General features: G+C 34.4%; 1 pseudogene; it reads right to left on the reverse strand.

The window, feature by feature from the left end:
- Positions 1-2,749: 2,749 nt before the first annotated feature.
- LOC103588992 lies at positions 2,750-3,379 on the reverse strand (annotated as a pseudogene).
- Between the last annotated feature and the right edge of the window lie 6,943 nt (positions 3,380-10,322).

Genomic DNA, 10,322 nt, shown 5'->3' on the forward strand with positions numbered 1-10,322 from the left:
AAAAAAAAAAAAAAAAAAAAAAAAAAAAAAAAAAAAAAAAACTCCCAGATTTGATAAATGATTTCAGCAAAGTTGCAGTATACAAAATAACACAAAAATCAGTAGCATTTCTATACTCTGACAGTGAATATGCAGAAAAAGTAATCAAGAAAGCTAGCCCATTTACAATAGTTACTAAAAAAATAACAATATACTTAGGAATAAATCTAACCAAGGATATGAAAAATCTCTACATAGAGAACTACAAACCACTGTTGAGAAAAATTAAAGAGGATACAAGAAGATGGAAAGATATCCCTTGCTCTTGGTTTGGAGGAATTAATGTTGTGAAAATGTCCATATTACCCAAAGTGATCTACAGATTCAATGCAATCCCCATCAAAATTCCAATGACATTTTTCTCTGAGATGGATGGAAAAATCTATCCAGATATTTATATGGAGTAACAAAGAACACACATAGCCAATGCAGTCCTGAGCACAAAAAATAAAGCTGGAGGCATAACACTACCTGACTTTAAGTTATATTACAAAGCTATAATAACTAAAGCAGCATGGTACTGGCATAAAAACAGACACATGGATCAATGGACTAGAACAGAGAACCCAGAAATTAACCTATATCCCTACAGCCATCTGCTCTTTGATAATGGCAGCAAAGCTACATACTGGGGAAGAGACTGCCTTTTCAACAAACAGTGCTGGGAAAACTGGATACTCATATGTATAAGAATGAAACTAGACTTGTACCTCTCACCACATGCCAATATCAACTCTAAATGGTTTAAAGAATTAAAGAATTAAATATACATCCTGAAACAATAAAATTCCTTTAAGAAAACATAGGGGAAACACTCCAGGATGTAGGAGTGGGTACAGACTTTATGAATAGGACCCCAAAAGCACAGGCAACTAAAGGAAAAATAAACAGATGGGATTTTCTCAAACTAAAAAGCTTCTGCATAGCAAAAGAAACAATCAACAGAGTAAATTCACAACCAACAGAGTGGGAGAAAATATTTGCAAAATATACATCTGACAAAGGATTAATGTCCAGAATATACAAGGAACTCAAACAATTTTACAGCAAAAAACCGAAATAACCCAATTCAAAAATGGGCAAATGAGCTGAATAGGCATTTCTCAAAGGAAGATACACAAATGGCCAACAGACACATGAAAAAATGCTCAACTTCAACTCAACATCCGGGAAATGCAAATCAATTTCACTTTGAGATACCATCTCACCCCGGTTAGGATGGCTAATATCTAAAAGACTGAGAATTATAAGTGCTGGAGAGGTTGTGAAGAAAAAGGAAATCTCATACACTGTTGGTGATGCTGCAAAATGGTGCAGCCTTTATGGAAAATGGTATAGAGGTTCCTCAAACAATTACAGATAGATCTACCATATAACCCAGCTAACCCACTGTTAGGAATATACCCAGAGGAATGGAAATCATCATTCTGAAGGAATACCTGTCCTCCAGTGTCTATTGCAGCACTATTTATAATAGCCAAGAGTTGGAACCAGCCCAAATGTCCATCATCAGATGCATGGATATGGAAAATGTGCTATATCTACACAATGGAATACTACTCTGCTATAAAAAGAACAAAATACTACTATTCACAACAACATGGATAGACTTAGAGAAAATATATTAAGTGAAACAAGTCAGGCACAGAAAGAGAAATACCACATGCTCTCACTTATTTGCGGGAGCTAAAAATAAATAAATGAATAAATAAATAAATAAATAAACACACAAATAAAGGGTTGGGGGGGGGAAGAAGACAAAACAATCACAACAATTTCTTGAACTTTTTAAGTCAAATGAACATATATGATGTGGGGGGTGGGGAGAGGGTGGAGAGGAACGGGTAAAGGGGCATGAAAATCAACTACAATGTATATTGAGAAGTAAAATAAAATTTAAAAAAAATAGTTTTTGTATTGGTTACTTGTTCAAATGATAATATTTGGGGCATAACAGGTTAAATAAAAGATATTAATTTAAAAAACTCCAAAAACCAAAAACTTAACATGTTTGAAGTTTTACTTTAGACTTCTGCAAGTTCCATTCCTTTCAAAACTTCAGTTGTATTGAATATGTAAAGGGATTTCAGTATGTATTTTACCTTGGACTTCTCTACCAAGTTTCATATGTGTATTTTCACGTAAAAACCATACCTGAATTTTTCATGGGCATTTCAAATGGAATGAATCTAACATCTAATTATTTATCATTCCCAAACCTGTTCCTCCTTATCTGTCCCCTATTGCTAACACACTCTACTCTCTAAAATGTAAATAATAATATACACCTCAGGGATTTCTGGGGAAAATTTTCCTTCTACTTTTGCTTCAAATACATGTTTATGGTACAATTTCTCGGAAGATTTTTCCTTCTACTTTTTCTTAAAGTACATGCTCATCTCTCCTATTTTCCACTGGTGCAGATCTTTTTATCCTTCAAGATCCTTGTGTAAAATATGTTTTCATGCCGATAGGTTAAACAATAAAACATATATTGCATAAATATTTCTGTTTTTACAGACTATGATGGAATATTAGTTGAACAGAGAAAACCACATTCAGAAAACTAATGTTTACCATTTAAAGTTCAATTAATTAACATATTGCTTTTTATATTTTCTTTTCTTGAAGTAGCATTTATTTATTTATTTATTAAGCAGATCAAGGCTTGTTTTATTGGAATGGTTGATCTATTTAGTCACCGAGGCCACTATGTACACATAGGAGGAAAAGTTTCTCTCTTGTTCTCTTCCTCCTTGGACAGAGTCTTGATGATCTCCTCCTTCTTGGCCAGGAGGCACTCTTCACAGCTCTTACATGCTTCCTTGGTCTTAGATCTGCGGGCCTCAGCTTGGTCATCCAGGAACTTCTTGCCAGCTTTTTCTGCCTTCAGCTTGTGGATGCGTTCCATGAGAATATACTTATTTTTGAACACATTCCCCTTCACCTTTGGGTACAGGCTGTGATATATGTGGTGGTCAATCTTCTTAGATTCATGGTATCTTCTGAGCAGACAGTGCAGTATCTTCATCCTCCTCATCCAGGTTACCTTCTCCAGCATTCATGCATTGGGGCTATCCTTTCCCTTACCTAGGCTCGTATGCATGCCTTTCCTGTGTGGGCCAGAATGTTTTTCTGGCATCAAGCCAGGGAATGGACAGTAATGAGCTTGCAGATGATCAGCCTACCTTTGATCAGCTTCTGGATCTGTTGACAAGAATTGATATTGTCAATTTCATTGGCTCATTGGGGTCCAATCAGACCCTTTTTTTTTTCCACCACAGCAAAGGACACTAGAGGCAAGCCCCTTCTGCAGCCTGAACATACTCCTGGCTGTGGCTGCAGCGGCGAAAGGCTGAAGTAGCATTCATTGAAGAATCTGTCTTGATTATTGGATATGACCTGACTCATTTGCAAGATATTTTTCAATAGATGGGATATTACAATGTGAAAACAAAGAAATAGTGCCTAATTAGAAATAAATACAAAAATAAATACAGAAAATACTACAATAAATGATACTGTTCAAAAATGATGTCAGCAGGGCTGCATTGCTTTCTAGAGATTCTGTATGACAATCTGTTTCACTGCCTTTTCCAGCTTCTTGTGAATGTCCACATTCCTTGGCTTGTGACACTCTTTCATTTTCAGAGCCATCAATAGCCAATCACAGTACTATTCTGTATGACAATCTGTTTCACTGCCTTTTCCAGCTTCTTGTGAATGCCCACATTCCTTGGCTTGTGACACTCTTTCATTTTCAGAGCCATCAATAGCCAATCACAGTACCCTCTCTTCAGTTCTGACTCTTCTGTTCTCTCTTCCCCTATTAGAGCACTTGTGATTACATCGGGTCCACCTGGATAATATGGAACACTCACCTTATTTTAAGGTCAGCTGATATGCAACCTTAATCTACCTGCAACCTTAATACCCTCTTGCTATATAGCACAACATATAAACAGGTTCCAGGAATTTGAACATGGATATCTTTGGAGGATCCATTTTACTGCCTATCAAACATTTAAAATGATTTGTGTCCCATGAATAGTAATAACCACTAAAAAAATCATAAGTAACAATAAATAAAAAAAAATCGATGAGCATGTTCAAACTGGCCTCAAGAAATTTTGTACTCCTTAGAAATGCAATTTTGAGAGTTTTGACATTTGGTCTACTTTAGTTCTTTTTAATAGCAGATTTATTAAGCATAATGTTTTCAAGGTTCATCCATGTTGTAGCATGGATCAGTATTTCATTCTTTTTTCATAGCTTAATAATATTCTGTAGTATGAATATGTATTTTGTTTAGCACTTCATCCACTGATGGACATTTGAATTATTTTCACGTTTGGCTCTTCTAAACAATTCTCTATGGACATTCATGTACAATTTCTTACCTTTTAACCTTTGCAATGTAGACAGATAAAAACAATATTGTTGATTTAATTTGTATGTACTTGTATATGTATACTGATGAAGGTATACTTTTTATAGATTTTGACTCTTTGCGTTTTAAACTTTCTGTCTCCTTTAAACATTTAATATTGGCACTTTCCCCTTTTCCCTCATCCAATAGGAATAATATCAGCCTTATCTTGTGGCATACATATATGTGTAATTATATAAATATAAATATGTGCACATACATAAACATACTGGTGTCATGGCTACTCCATCACAAGTTAACACATTTTTTTTCATTTACATTTATTTCAGAACGTTATTTAAGGCTATATATATATATATTTTTTTTTTCCTCTTTGTCTTTTTTACTGACCGGTAACGGGATCGCAACCCTTGGTGTTGCGCCCGCACCGCGCTCAGCCAGTGAGCGGGAACCAGTCTCCATATGGGATCCGAACCCTCAGCGGGAGCACCGCCGCGCTCCCAAGCAGCGCACTCTCCAGCGCACCACCGGGCCGGCCCTTAAGGTATATTTTTACATTTTGATATAAATGTGTAAGAGGTTTATTTTAGTATATGTCCTGATGTAGAGATGTATTTTATTCTTTTCTAAGATGTAATATAGTTTCTATACCATTTATAAGAATAAAATATTATTTCCTATCAGAGTAAATTGTAGCGAACATAAAAATTTGGGAGGGAGGGAACTTTTCTTAGACATTTATTTTCTCATATTAAATTGTCCGTCTATTTTTGGTAAATTTACTATTTACTTTTAATCATTACAGCATAAATATACAATATAATTTCAATATTATTGATTGCATTCTTTTCATTTCAAAATTTTTACATTAAATATTCTAGTGGGTTATTTTCCACATTAAATTTTCCAGAAGAAACATAACTTTTACAAATTAAAAACACTTGGACTGTAAACCCAAAACAGGAACAATGAAAAACAAAAACAAAAATCAACCAAAAATAATTTAAAAAACCTTGCTGTAATTGATAAGAAAAAATAATAAAATAAAGTGCACTTGGACAATGATAAAAATATCTTTGGTGCACTGGACTGAATGTGTTTCCTCAAAATATATATGTGAAATCCTGTCCCCCATGTCATGATATTAGGAGGCAGGATCTTTGGCAATTAGATCATGTGGTTGGGGCTCTCATGAATTGTGTTAGTGCCCTTATAAAAGGAACTCCAGAGAGCTCTCTGGCTCTCTTTTCTTCTCTCTCTCTCTCTCTCTCTGTCTCTCTCTGTCTCTCTCGGCACCTGGCTGGTACCTGTGGGGGATCTGAACACTTGAACTTGGTATTGTATAGCCTTCTTTTTGCCATGTGAAAATCGCAATGAAAAATCCGCAATCTGTAACCTGCAAAAGGCTCTCACCATAATCTGATTATGCTGGTGTCCTGCTCTAGGATGTCCAGCCTCCAGAAGTGTGGAAAATAAATTGCTATAAGCCACGCAGACTATGCAAATTTGTTACAGCAGTCCAAATGGGCTAAGACACATGGAATTTTGAATATAATTTAAAAATTTTAAAATTAATTTACAAGGTAAATCTGTTCAACATTGTCTTTTTTTTCAATAGCAGTTTGAGTTTCTCAATTATTCAATCTTTTCCCCATCTGTCTTAATACTTTCTATTATATAGTTCTGAACATTTCTTGTAATGGCTATTTTTGGATATTTAGTATTTGTTTGTATGCTGCTTATAAGTATCAGGGAGGATTCAGGGAGAAAAAGACATTTGATTTTTTGAACTTAATTTTATGTGTCAACTAGATTATGAGATACCCGGATATCTGGTTAGACATTATTTATGGGTATGTCTGTGAGGATGTTTCTGGAAGAGTTTAGCATTTAAATTGCAAGACTGAGTAAGTGAATTGGATTGCCCTCTCCAATGTTGGAGGGAATCATTCAATTCACTGAGGTTCTAAACAGAATAACAAGGTAAAGGAAGGGAGGATTCCCTGATTCTCTGACTAATTGCTTGAGCTGGGACATTGATCTTAAAATTGGCTCTCCTGGTTCTCAGACCTTCAGACTCGACTGGAATCAATACCATCTTCTCTCTTGCTCTCGGCACTTTGAACTATACCACCAGCTTTCCTGGGGCTCCATCTTGCAAATGGCAAGTTGACAGACTTCTCAGCCTTCATAATTGTGCGAGCTAATACCTTATAATAAATCTCTTTCTATATATGGAGAATATATATTTGTTCCATTTCTCTGGATGAATCTGACTAATGCAGATTTTAAGTAAGGCTTAAAGAATACATATAATTTGGTTACATGGAAATGGAGAGAGTGATTAGAAATATTTATGTAAAAATTTCAGAGGGAAACGTGTATGTATATATAAGTTAGATACTTCTAGATAGTAGAGTATGTGAATGGATTAATTATTTTCAAATTATTTGTTAACAACTTTAGTATTAGAACTAAAAGCTCCATTATGGGTAATATATCTAATTTTTTGTCATTATTTAGTTTTAAAAGGACAGCTTCTTCAGTGCTTTGTAGGTATTCTGTAGAAATAATGAATAAGGACTGTTAACTGAGAACATTTAGTATTTAATTCTGAACGACCTTTACTTCTGTTATATAAATGCATTGTGTTTAATGATCTATTTATAAAGCCACACTGATTTTCTCTAACAGTGTAGTGAATAATTCTGTAAGAGACACATCAAAGCAATAACATAAAAGTTTAAATCTTGAGATAAAATTAATTCTTTGTCTAATAAGTAATATTACTGCCAGATATTGTATTAAAATATTCTGAACTCTAAGAACCAACATTTGTTGTGTCATTTAAATAATCAAAGCCTGAAATTTTATTACAATTGAGCTAGTCATTTTTTAATTTAGTTAGAAACTGTAAAGTATTATTCAGAAATAAAAATAAAAATTAACTGGTATAATAAAAAGCCATCTTAAAAATTTTCCATTATGGATCACTTTCTTCAAAGGATATCAAAATCACTTTTGGCAGGCCACCAAAAATTTCACATTCTCTCAGCAAGAAAATAAAGTATTATCTAAAGTAAAATTAATTTTATTTTATAATAAGTAAGATTTATAATAAGTAATCTATTGAGGACAAATGTAAAAGAAAGTAGAAAATAAAATCAGTGCATTTGAATAGAATAGAACTTATTTGAACAATTATTAATTTAATATATGAGTAAAAAGCAAAATCAAGATAATTGAATTTAAACTAAAAATTCTTCTTCTAGTGAACACAGAGTGAGTACCTGTGGATCAACTACTGTAAGACAAAAACTGCAATATTCGGACGTATTACAAAGCAGCTACCTAAAGGCACTCGAAAACAAACGGAAGCAGACAGGCTTAACTGCAGAGGACACAGATAGAAAAAAGAAGCTGAACAACATGAGTTCAAGTTCTGTGGTTTCAGCCTGAGCTCAGATGCTTTTGGAACAGGTGCAGTGAGTGGGATATTGATGAAAAAAAGGCCTACGATATTTCTGTTCTGGGGAACCAGAAAACTAAATTTAGAAATCTGTGACCATTGGAAATAATGGGGAGATCTCAGAAAATAAATAATGAAAAGGGGGACCCCCAAATTCTGTCTACTCACATTTCTGACTGTCGTTAGAATCACAGGTGCACAGAAAAGACTCAAAGAATACCTCAGCTAAAGACAGATGATCTGAACTGAGACAACAGGGGCCACTCAAGAAACTTGAGTTTGCAACTCAAGTCCAGCGAAACTAATTGATTGCTAAAAGAAACAATGTATTCTGAGAAAAATAATGCAAACCCAAGATGAAATCCAAAATTACCTGACACATGAAGGACAGTGTAATACACTCTCAAGAGAAGAGAAAATCAACAGAGGCCAGGCCTGAGAAGAATGACTCAAGCAACTGTAGAGATAAGAATACTCAGCAGGAAAATCAACATTTTTAAAAAGCCAAATGTAAGTTCTAAGTACAAAAAAATACCAGAAGTACATTCACTGGATATGTTTAACAACAAATGAAAGTCAGAAAGGAAAGCTTTAATCAATATGAAGATACATGAATAAAAATCATCTAATGTGAAGAACAGAGAGAACAAAAAAGATTGGAAGAAAGCAAACATAGCTTCAGGTCTGTATTAGCATGAGCTGCCATAACAGAATATTATATACTAGGAGGCTTAAATAACAGAAATTTATTTTTTCACGGTTCTAGAGGCTAGAATTCCTGTGTTAAGTTCTGGCAGGGTCGGTTTTTCTTGAGGGCTCAGTTTCTGGCTTACGGACAGCTGCTTTCTCACTGTGCACTTACATTGTGAAGAGAGGGTATGCTGGTGTCTATTTCTTCTCTTCTAAAAACTCCACCTCTGTTGTTTTAGGGACCCACCCTTATGACTTCATAAGCCTTTATCACCTCCTCATAGATCTTATCTCCAAAAACATCCATAGTGGGATTTTGGGTTTAAACATATGAATTTGGTTTGAGGGGGAGGGAGGACAAGAGGAGACATAAACATTCAATCCACGACAAGGTCACTGTTAGATAGTAAAGCACAGTCTAACACACTTACAATTGGAGTTCCAGGAGACAGAGCTTGGGACAGAAAAAAAAAAAAAATTAAAAAACCAACCCAAAATTCCCAAATGAAAAAAATATATATATAAAAAACCAATTAGAGATACAATAGGAATAATGAACGTCAAGCAGTATAAACAAATATGCCAAGGCAGTTGGTAGTCAAACTGTTAAAGAAAAAGCAAATGTTGAAAGCAGCAAGAGACAAGTATTCCTTAAATATGACAAACAATGAGATTTACTTAACAACTGCCTTCTCATCAGATACTATGGACAACAGAAAAGAGTGCAGCAATATCTTTAAAGTGCTGAAAGAAAAAGAAAAAAAAAAAAAAAAACCTGTCAAATCCGAATCTGATATCCAGTGAAATATGTCTTAAGAATAAAAGCAAAATGAGGAAATTTTCAAATGAAAGAAACCAAGAAAATGGGTTGTCAGAGAACCACACTATAAGAAATCCTAAAGGAAGTTTTCAACTAATAGCAAACGATACCAGATGGAAACTTGGATCTTCACCAAAGAATTGAGAGCTTTGGCAATCATAAATATTTGTGTGAGTGTGTGTGTGTGTGTGTTTTCTCTTAATTACAATGCATATGAATGTTTAAAGCAAAATTCATAACATCATTTTGTGAGGTTTATAATTTACATAGAAGTAATAAATATAACTTCAAAAAAAGGGCAGGTAATGAATCTGCAGTTGCAAGATTATTACATTTTTGCTGTTGTTGTTCAAAAGCCTGGTAGTTTATTAAATATTAAATGCTATTATTTTTAATTGGATTTTGCCCAGGAATAGCCAAACGTGTCATCTATTTAATTTAATTTAATTTTATTTTATTTTGTCAATATACAATGTGGTTGATGATTGTGGCCCATTACCGAAGCCTCCCTCCCTCCTCCCTCTCCCCCCTCCCTCCCAACAATGTCCTTTATGTTCACTTGTCGTATTAACTTCAAGGAATTGCAATTGTTATGTCTTCTTCTCCCCCCCCCGGTTTTTTTTTTTTGTATGTGTGTATGTGTGTGTGTGTGAATTTACGTATTTATTTTTAGCTCCCACCAATAAGTGATATTTGTCTTTCTGTGCCTGACTTGTTTCTCTTAATATAATTCTCTCTAGGTCCATCTATGTCATTGCAAATGGCAGTATTTCATTTGTTTTTATAGCTGAGTAGTATTCCATTGTGTAGATATACCACATTTTCCATATCCACTCATCTGATGATGGACATTTGGGTTGGTTCCAACTCTTGGCTATTGTAAAGAGTGCTGCAATGAACATTGGGGAAAAGGT

The sequence above is a fragment of the Galeopterus variegatus genome, unplaced genomic scaffold (assembly GCF_000696425.1).
Source record: "Galeopterus variegatus unplaced genomic scaffold, G_variegatus-3.0.2 Scaffold637, whole genome shotgun sequence".
Classification (NCBI taxonomy): Eukaryota; Metazoa; Chordata; class Mammalia; order Dermoptera; family Cynocephalidae; genus Galeopterus; species Galeopterus variegatus.